Genomic DNA, 10,392 nt, shown 5'->3' with positions numbered 1-10,392 from the left:
TTAATCCAGAAAGACAAAGCAACTCCGACTCTCAACTCTATTCCTATCCCTGAAAACACTTGTTTTACAAATACAAATTATGAATAGTTTCCTCTAATCCAAAGACCTTCTGATTAAGCCTGACTAAGACCTGCAAGACAACCATTGCTTGCTTCAAGCCACAATCCTCATGGGATCAACCCTGACTCGCTCAGGTACTACTTGGATGACCCAGTGCACTTGCTGGTACTGCTACTGTACGAAATAGTGTGGGTTTTGCGTACACGCGCACCAGATATCTTTGTTTATCTTATGATGTTAAACGTATATATGTTAATACTATGAGTAAATGGTCGCACTAATATCGAAAAAACGATAACAAATAAATAAAGCGCAAATATGTTAATAAAAAACGGTCATATAAGACCAAAAGTCCAGAATTAAAGGGCAATTACATAAGCTTAACCAACATAGTTAAAGTGGAAAATACCCCGAAATGAGGGAAATACGTTGCAAAACATAAAATAACTTAGTACATAATATCTACAACTTGCCAATCCATGACCTTCTTGAAAGCGCTAACTGAGGAGATATCCAACTCAAGAGCCAAAAGCTTGATCTAGTTGAAAATGTTCTTCTCAGCATCGAAAATACCATCAATAGCAGCCCATTCTGCATTCTCAGCTGTCTTGGTTAGTTTAGAGTTATTCTTCTCTATCTCAACAACCTTTTTCATCAAGTCCTTAACTCGAGATATTGAAGTCTTCTTATCCTCTTCCAAAGATTTAACACTTTCTTGGATTTTCTTCTTGTAACAAGGCTAAGGTAGCATTTAGAATTTGAATTTGAGTAGCAGAAGTTTGAAGCTCTTTTTCTTTTGATGCAATTTTAGAATGGAAGCTCGGGATCTCCTTCTCTACATCCTAAACGAAGGCAGCTGAGCAAAAGAGCATCTTCTAAATTCAAGGTAAGGTGTCTTCCACAGGCATCTCAACTAACTTTGACTTGGTTTCCTCGGTCAATAAGAAAGAATCGACAAAGTCGCAGTAGCAAAAGTCTTTTTTCAAGGCACAACCATAGGAACTTGGATCTTCTGCTTAAGTGATTGTTGATTTCAAAAGCCTTTTGCCCTTTCTCTTTTGTTTCTTTCTCACTAGAGAGCTTGAAGGAGAATGGGCATCTAAGATTTCAATATCAGGGGTTGATTTCTGGGGTTCTGGAGGTGGAAGATTGCTATGGGTAGCTGAAGAAGAAATCTTATCCCTGCCTTCAGTGTTTATCGGGACAGTGTTAGTACCCAACCTTTTCCTCATAGCAGCAATGGCCTCAATTCCGCCAGCAATTTTAACTGTCAAAAGAGGAAAACAATTAAAGTGAGAAGAAAATTATACTATTTAAAATTCAAAAAACAGACATCAATAAGAAGAAATGTCATTACCAACAACATTTTTAGAAGCTTGCACATCCGCAAGGATCATCCTCAAACCCAAAGGGTTATCGTTCCATAAACCAAGACAAGTGTGTACGATGTCACGCTCTATTGGGTTCACACCTTTCAGTTCAATCTTTAGAGAAGCAACGAGGAAGTTCCAATGAAGGTTAAACCTCTTTTCATCCTCCAAAGCCATGAAAAAAGGTTGGGACTTATAGACTCTTTCAACTTTAAATTATTTTTCTTTAAAACTATGGTAAGATTCTTCAAAAAGGTTGAAAATTCTATGATTGTGGTTAGCTTGGAAAGATAGGAAGCCTCGACCATGAGCACCAAAAGGAAGTTAAGTTAAAAAAGTAAAAAAATACTCTGGTGGAGATGGGAAAGTTGAGGAATGAACATAGTAGTTCAAACCCTCGAATGATGGCCCCAATTAGGATGCAGCTGAGAAGGGGCACATCCACACAACTTCATACATTCACATCCAATTCGAAACATTTTCGGTATAATGATTGATATGGCAAAGACGCTCTCCTTAGTTAGGGAGAGTAAGTGAGTAGTGGTTACCGACATCGTCAAAAGTGAAGATCACACCTGACCCTTTCAATTCATCAAGACATTCCCGAGTGATGGTAAAAAGAGTATTTTTAACTTCTTCAGCTACCCAAGTATATAAATCATGTTTTCGGAAATAACTGGAAGTCGGAAAAGCTTAGCCGGAGGTTCCATTGCGTTCATCAGTGGCAACCACTTTTCTCCTTAACATTTTTTGGGCAAACCTGTAAAACTCGGTTAATTAATGACTAATTAACCCATAAATTAGAATTTATTCTAGAAAGCCAAAAATGTGATTTTTATGGCTTAATATGATAGAGGAGATTAAAATGATAATTTCGATACCAATTTTAAAGAAATCGGACCAAGATTGGACCGAACGGACCAAACCGGACCAACCGGACCCATATTGGGCCCTTGCCCCAACCAAACTAAACCTAAAACCCTAAAAATAACACTCTCTCTCCTTACTAAACCCTCAAACACGCTGAAATGGAGTAAGGGAGGGGAAGAACACTCTTCCAAAGTTTTACCCTTGCTTGATCTTCAACCACCATAACTTTTGATCCGGAGCTCCGATTGTCACACCGTTTATGGCCACGCGTTCACTACAACGAGCTCTACAAAATCCACTACTTTGTTCTTGTGGTAATCCACGATTTTAGTCCAGTTTTCTCAGCCTTAAATTCGATTTTTATGGAGAAAAAGTGTTGAGATTTTGGGCTCCTTGATCCTTGGGTGTGGTAAGATTCTCAACCCTAGTGGAATTTGTGGATTTATGATGTTTGGGTATTGAGTTGTTGTGTTTGGATGTGATAATTATGGTTAGGAAGTGTATATATGTGTGTTGGAGCTTGATTGAGGTTTTGGAAAGCTTGGAAAAGGGCTTTGGTGTGCTAAAAATCTGTTCTTGGAGGTGTTGAAGCTTTGAGAGCTTGTGGAAAGGTGATTTGGAAGTACTCCGGGTTGAGCGGGGAGATCGGCTAAGGTATGGTCTCGGTTTCCTGTATCTAAAATGTAATGTGGTGTGAAAACTTAGGCTAGATGCCCTAAGATAGGAATTGAATTGTTGATGTTGTTGAATGGTTGAGATATATTGTGTGGTCATATATGTAATTATGAATATTGATGTTTTGATGGTATTATGCATAAGAGATATGCATGTTTTGATATATGCTTGATGATTTGGTTGAGGTTGAATTGTGAGTGAAACCATGTTGATGGTGGGAATGATATTGATTGTATGTAATGATGGTTGATTGGAAATGGTGTTGTTGGAAATTGGGATGAGGAAGAATATATGATATGATAATGTATTTGATTTTGGGCTATTTGATTGAGATGAGTTAAAATGGTGGGATGACAGTTTGTGAATTTGATAAAAATGTTAATGTATGAGTTGAGGAGGCTTGAGGTTGATTTTTGGTATGTTTTGGTTGATTTTAAAAAGGGTTGGAATTGGTTTGTTTTGAAAATGGCACCTTGTAGTTTTGTATGAAATGTGGTTTTTGGGCATACTTTGATGGAGCATAACTTGGACTCCGGATCCCCGATTTGTGCCAAACTTATTTAGAAATGAAATTGGATCCATGATGTTTATGCTGTTTGAAGAACGGGTGAAAAATGATTTGAAACGGAGAAGTTATGCCCATCAGAAGATTAGGGTTTGAAACTGTGAATTCTGCAGCTTTTTAACTTAGTAAAATTTTTGGCAGAACACACCCCCACACGTATGCGTGGCCGACGCGCACACGTCGTTTTCAAATGTTCACTACCCACGCGTGTGCCTGGCGGACGTGTACGCGTCGATGAGCTAAAATAATTGCCCAACCAAAATTCCCGAGAGTTGTGCGGGAATTATGCTGGTTTTGTGCGTGTGGCACAAAACACACCCACGCGTACGCGTGGCTGACGCGCAGGCGTCGCTTTACTTTTCTACCATCCACGCGTGCTCGTGGGGGACGCGTACGCGTCACTGTATCTTGCTGCCTTCCATGCGTGCGCACGGGCGACGCGCACGCGTGACCTTGTTTTCACCCCAAAGTTGATATTTTGAGTTTTCAAAGCCAAATTTCAGACTTCTAAGCCTCCGGTCTCATTTCTTATGTCTTAAAATTTGATGATATGCCTAGCAATGAGAAGGGTTAGCAAATGTGGTAACTTGTGGATGAAGAAAAGGGAGAATTAATGATCAATGATGATCAAAGATGATTGTATGAGATACAGAGGGTGATTGTGGAAGTGCTTTATATGCCATGAGCCGAAGGGCTGTAATTGTTAATAAATTGGCTGGTTATGGATTGAATTATAAGCTGGATGGCTGAGTTATTGCCGAATTATAGCTGAGCCATTATTGAATCATGGCTGAGTATGATTGCATATATGCGTATTGAATGAAATGTGAATGTTGCACTTCCACTATCTGAGATACGAGTTTCCTTGGGAGAAAGCAGTGGCTAGCCACCACGTGCTCCAGGTGGAGACTCGATACTCTGCTGACCCTATGTCGTAAGTGTGGCCGGACACTGTGAAATTTCCGGATGAGCTACCAGGATTTGTCGGGTTGGCTTTATAACCGACCGATGAGGCTCATCAGCTATTAGGACAGGCATACATCATATGCATATTATGTGAATTGTTTGGAATTTCCTAATTGACTGCATATTACTTGCTAATTGTCTAAATGCCGTATCTGTTTCCTATTTGTATATCTCCTTGTCTGATATAATTGTGTTTGCCATATTATATTACTGCTGGTGGTTGGGAGGTCTGAAGGATTTGGAAACAGAAGTATTAGTTAGACTGAAGATCTTTAGTCAGTTGCCTTTTATGGTTTAGTTTATTTATAAGCTTTAATTTATCTGTTGGAAGTTCTAGGATTGCCTTCGGCTTTCCCAAGACATTACATGTTAGATATGTGGGCACTGTTACCATACTGAGAACCTCTGGTTCTCACCCATGCGGATTTTGTGGTTTTCAGATGCAGGTCGTGAGGCTCCTCGCTGATGGCATGCTGGAGACTTCTGAATTAGCGAAGATCCTTGGTTCTCGGGACTTTATTTTGGTCTTATGTTTTTACTTAGATACTTGTTATCTCCACTAAACAATTACATACTGTTTTGACTTCTCTTGGAGGTTGTCTTGGAGAATAGGTTTTGTAGTTTGTCCTTGGGGTTTCCCTTGGGTTTCTTACTTTATGTATATAACTATGTATACTTTTATACTTGGACCGGTTATCTTCGTAAATCGGGTCTTGAGTTTTGATATTTGTACCTTTGGCACTCTTTTGTTTATGGTTTCGCGTTAGTTTATCCTTTACCTGTTTCGTTACGTTATCGATCGGAATGTTGCACTCTTTGAGTTACGAATTTGTTTTACCCCTTTTTCTTCAAAGGTTCCTAGTTATAAACATTATTCACACTACTATATGTACTAAATTTTATATTTTAGCGGTTGTAATATCTTGCCACCTCTGTCTTATGACTTAAGCATAAGGCTCTATGTGATAGGGTGTTACAAACCTGTATGAGAACCATCATGTTTTAGAAAATCAAATTGAATGAAATTTGCTCCAAAAACAGTAAAAACAGAAAAATAGAAAAAAAGTTATGTGGTGGTACCCGATCTAAAAAATAAAAAAAAAAATTGAAAGAAAATGAGAAGGAAAGCTTTTATGACCAAAAGAAAGGTGGTTCGAAGGAGAATTAAGGGATTCTCACATGCCAAATAGAAATACATCTATGAAAAAACAAAATAATAGAAGCTGGCACAGAAAATTATAAAAGAAGAAGTAGAGAGAAATGAATGCAAACAAATACATCTTCAAGTGTAAAAAATGAAAAACAAAAAAATAGAAAAGAGAGAGTACATAGGAGTTACAGAAACTAGATTGATGAAGATGCGGTGAGTAGAGTTAGAAGATGAAACGAGAAAGGAAAGAGAGAAATCTTTTAAGTAAAGTTGTTCAGAAAACGATGTGCAATAATTGTGCATAGAGAAAATGAAAAGTTTTCTCAAAAAAAAAAAAGAAAATTTATCGCCTAAAACTAAAGGCCGAAATAAAATTTAATTGGGCCAATACACTAAACTCAGACACTTTAACAAAAAGCATTGAATCAAAATTTTGAATTAAGGCTCAATGTTTATAGGAAAAGAGTTTTTGAGCCAAATGTATTATAACAACAAAAAATCTTATTGAAACCTTCACAAATAACGTATCTGAAGCAATAAAAGTATTAGTTAATAAAGATGTTATAAGATCAAAGTATTAAGTTAGGAAAATGACTAGAAAAGCAAAAAGTAATGTTTTTATCACTATGAAAGGAAGGTAACAAAATGAGGTAAATACATTTCTCAGATAGAATCATAGTAACAAAAGATACTTATTGACTTAAGCATTGAGTATCCTTGTTGTAGATTGTCCTTTTAGTTTGGTTTTCGACGAAGATAGGATTTTGAATTTTCATCAACTACTCAACTTAAAACTTCTAAACAAATAGTCAAAACAAATATATATAAACAAATCAAACCGCTTCACAAATTTGTCCAAAATATAATGAACTTTGTTTTTCAACTAATATTTACTGTGAATATACATTATTAGATACTTACTTTCAAGAAGAAATTATATCAAATACCTAATTCACACTCCTAAAACAGAATGAAATTTAAGTTATAATGGAAGAATTCTAATATGATTTGATTCGAATTCATAAAATATAAATTTTAAACAAATTAATAAAGTACCAAATAATTTGATAAAAAAAATATTCATGTCCTATTATTTTTTGTACTTATTTTATTGACTAATCAAAATTTATTTTCGCTATTACATACTGCATATGATTTAACTTTTGAAACATAAATTTTAATCATGTTAATAAAATATCAAATAATTTAAGAAAAATCATTTTTATTTTATTTAATACTTTATTAACTGATTAAAGTTCATCTCTGCTGTTATATATTGCATATAATTTGACTCAAAGTCTTAACATATTAATTTTAGTCAAATCTATAAAGTATCAGATAATTTTAGAAAATAATTTTTATTTTATTTAATATTTTATTTATTGATTAAAATTCATCTCTATTATTATATATTGAATATAATTTGATTTAAACTCTTGAAATATAAATTTTAATCACATCAATAAAATACCAAATAATTTGAAAAAAATAATTTCTATTTTATTTGATATTTTATTGACCGATTGAAATTTATCTCCACTCTAAAATATTTCATAGGATTTAAAGACGAATAAGAAAAAAAAACATCTGACTGGTAGCTGTATATGGATGGATATAAGGATATAATAAAACGCATTTGAGTTTTATTGTGGTTTGTTGCATTTTTCTTTGTAATATGGTCATGTATATATAAGGGGGTTGGAGTAAGCAAATTTCAATCATGTAATATTTTAGCGTTGATATAACCAATATAAGAAAGTAATTTAATACTCTCTTCTTATAAAAATAAGTGTCTTTTTTACAGTTTAGGTTTATTAAAAACTTAATATATTTAAAAAAGGAAATATAATAATTGCAAAATCTATATTTTTAATATATGATTAGAAGTCTTGTATCTATTTATTATATATTATTAAAATTAAATTTCTTCAATTAATAGTACCGTTGACATGGTTGATTTTTAAAGTATTTTTTATTTTATTTGATTAATTTAAATATGTTAATTAATTAATCAATTATTTAATATTTTATTTGACTATATTAATTATAACTAATCAATTATATTAATTATTTGATTTGACTGGAATAAATAAATTTATTTATTTTAATTTATATTAAATTTTTGTTTTATATATTTTGATTAATAATTTTTAAGAGTGTATGAATTAATTATTTATGTAATTTGATTGAGATAAATTTCAAATTATTTAATATTTTATTTGACTATATTAGATATAAATAATTAATTATATTAATTATTTTATTTAATTGAATTAATTTTATTTTAATTTGCGTTAATTTTTTGGTTTTATATATTTTGATTAATACTTTTTAAAAATATTATAATTTTTACATGACATATTTATAAGATTTTTTATTTAACTTGCTTTATTGAGTCAACTAATTATAATTAATTTATCATATAAATTATTTAATTTAATTAATTTAAATATATATTATTTGATTCAATTTTTTTTATGTTAATGTTTGAGTCGTTATTTATCAAAAAAATTTCTTCATTTCCTTCCTTAATCTTAAATATTTTTATTTTAAATTTTAGATTTTTAGACATTGTTTATATTTCTTTTCTTTATTTTAATAGTTCTATTAATATTTTTTAATTTATTATCTAATAGTTATATATTCACTATCAATTATATGGTTAGTTGTGAATATTTCTTTTATTTTTTTATAAAAATACAATTTTATCCATTTATATTTTATTTTTTCCATTTCTATATATATATATATATATATATATATATATATATATATATATATATATATATATATATGAGAAACTCATTTTTTTATTAATTTCTCTTTCATTCGGTAATACTTTTTTTTCCGTTTCTATGATGCATTATTTCTACTCTTTGATTTTTTTAAACTATAAAATATTGTTATTCATTATTGTACTTTATCTCTTTTATTTTTTGTATTTTATTCTTATTTAGTTAAATTTTTATAATTTTTTATTATAAATTTTATTATTTTTATCCCAGACAAGTTAATTTTTGTGTTTTTTTCGTCGTCTTTTCGACTTACCTCCCTTTTTATAGGGATCATGAGTAATTATATACAATAATGTTTATGCATAATGGGTAAGTATGAATTGTATCTTATCTTTTTTTAGTAAAACTCATTGTAACAAGATATTGTGTATTAATCTTATATTTAGCAGTTAATTGATAGGTGTTAAAATGAACAAAAAAAAATATGAAATTTTTTTTATGTACAAATATAACTACTTTAACTCAAGAGTAGACAAAATATATTGGTAAGTTTCAATAAGTAACAATGTCGGTTATATTATTCTAATTCTAAGAATAAATATGATACTAAAATATAAAATAGTTCTAGGTATATTTTAATAAAAATAATTTTTCATAACAGTTTTTTTGTTAGGTCATTCAAAGACAAATTTTATTTCATTATGTTAGATTGTACTTGTCCAAATTAATTAAAATTTGAAAGTTTTATTCATGAATCATGAAAAAATATCTACAAATTTAATTATTAATATTATTTAATAAAAAATCTTTAAAAAGATAGGACTCTAATGTAAATATTTAATTTAATTACAAACTATGTATTTCTATTAAGGAGTTATTGTTATATTTTAAAAACAAATAAAATTATTATTTATTAATTTGATTATTTTTAATATTAAAATAGTTAAACTTTAAATTTAATTAATTTTATAAAATTTTTATAACAAAAAATATCATGTATATTTTCATTTAAAATATTCAAAAAAATATTTTATATATTATCCTATGCAAAACACAAGTATATATGTACTAGTAGTATTAATTATGCAATATCTGAATACTAATAGCTAAAGCAAAAGTTTATAACAAGAAAATCGAAAATTAATGGTTTATTAGTCAATATTAGCTAATTGTTTTTTGTGTGAAAATTGATTTTTAACTGTCACGTTTTGGAGAATTAAGTTTTAAGATTTAAGGTTTAGGAGTTAAGAATATAAATTTTTTGAATTTTTTATTAATTCAGTTTATTGACGCTGTAACATTAATAAATTAATTAATAGTTAGAAAATAATGTAAACGTGTTGCCAATTCTAAAGTCATTTGTAATTGAAATTTTAAAATTAAAAAATAATTTATTTGTCAGTATTTTCTGCCAGCTTGGCTATGAGTAACAGTAATAAATTATTTAAAAATAAAAAATAATTTAAGTGTATACCGTCGAAAATTTGATTGTTCCAAACTTTTTTCAATGTACCAAGAAAATTTAAAGATTTCCTAGTAAGATGGCTCTAACAATAATAGATATGGCTCTATGTAATTTTAGGGTGTTTAAATCCAAAATAAACCAAATAAAATCGTTTTTTCAATTTAATATAAATTGAAAATCGATCAAAACTACACTATTAATTTATTAAAATTGATCTAATTCAATTCAAATAATATAATATGATATAAAATTATTATTTTATTATTTAATTTTTAAGTTTTTGCATATAATATGTTAATTTTCACACATTTTTATCTTATTTACATGTCATTTTTGTTTAGTGAATATTTTATAAATATAAAATAAAAATTATTTATTTATTTATTTTATGTGATTAATTTTGTGTATATATCTAATATGATTGTTTTAATTAATTATGTAGTTAATTTTTTTTATCAAAAAGTATCATGAGAGCCCGTGTTGATTTTAACAAAATACTAATAATTAGAATAGTGTTTATATAAATGTATACACAT

The sequence above is a fragment of the Arachis hypogaea genome, chromosome 15 (genome assembly GCF_003086295.3).
Source record: "Arachis hypogaea cultivar Tifrunner chromosome 15, arahy.Tifrunner.gnm2.J5K5, whole genome shotgun sequence".
NCBI classification, from domain to species: Eukaryota; Viridiplantae; Streptophyta; class Magnoliopsida; order Fabales; family Fabaceae; genus Arachis; species Arachis hypogaea.
This window is presented reverse-complemented; position numbering follows the sequence as displayed.